Here is an 800-nt window from a genome sequence, read left to right as displayed (position 1 = left end):
AATCATCTTTTTTCTAAATTCTGCATCAGAAAGTTCCATCAAACTTTCTGGCTTCATGAAATCCATTGCTACTGTGTCATTTTTTGGGGGAAATACCTTGTTCTGGGCTTGCGCGGTGAGTGTGGTACCCTGCTTCTTTCGAGACACTGAAGTGGAAGAGTTGTTGAAAACGAAGATGTTACTTGGTTCTTGGTTTGATGTCACTACTTTTCTATAAAGATATCCAGTACCTTCCTTTTCCTTAGGTTGATGAGACCAATGTGGTAGGGCCAAACAGCAGTTTGTAGTCTAAAGAAACTAAATCTTCAATGTTGGACAGCTTTTTTCAAGTGCTGCTGAAATATGCTATAAATTTGGTTTATATTTAATTGTTCTTCTGTGTGGTTTTTTGTTTCGTTTTTGTTTTTGTTGTTTTCCGCCAAGGGCCCCAAAGTTCAGAGCTGACAGGGTGGGGGGCGCAAACTGGGTCGAGGGCGAGCAATGCGATACCTGAAGATGGGGGTAGTGGGTCAGAGCTACAGGGGTGTGTCCCAATTCAAGTCCACTCCCACCATTCACTGCATCTGCGCACAGCCCTTGGCCAGTCCCAAAGTTCAGAACTGGCGGGGAAGGGGGCAAGAGCCGGGTCGAGGGGAGCAATGCAATACCTGAAGATGGGGGGTCATGGGTCAGAGCTGCAGGGGTGTGTCCCGATTCAAGTCTACTCCCACCGTTCACTGCGTCTGCGCACAGTCCTTGGCCAGTCCCAAAGTTCAGAGCTGGCAGGGCGGGGCACGAGCCGGGTCGAGGGGGAGCAATGC

The 800-nt window shown here is 48.8% G+C and overlaps 1 pseudogene; it reads right to left on the bottom strand.

Annotated features, from left to right (window-relative positions):
* Positions 1-800, bottom strand: part of LOC102845625 — a 48,923-nt pseudogene that overhangs the window by 47,772 nt on the left and 351 nt on the right.

Source organism: Elephantulus edwardii, unplaced genomic scaffold (assembly GCF_000299155.1).
Source record: "Elephantulus edwardii isolate Elephantulus edwardi_28Jun2011 unplaced genomic scaffold, EleEdw1.0 scaffold00178, whole genome shotgun sequence".
Lineage (NCBI taxonomy): Eukaryota > Metazoa > Chordata > Mammalia > Macroscelidea > Macroscelididae > Elephantulus > Elephantulus edwardii.
This window is presented reverse-complemented; position numbering and strand designations above follow the sequence as displayed.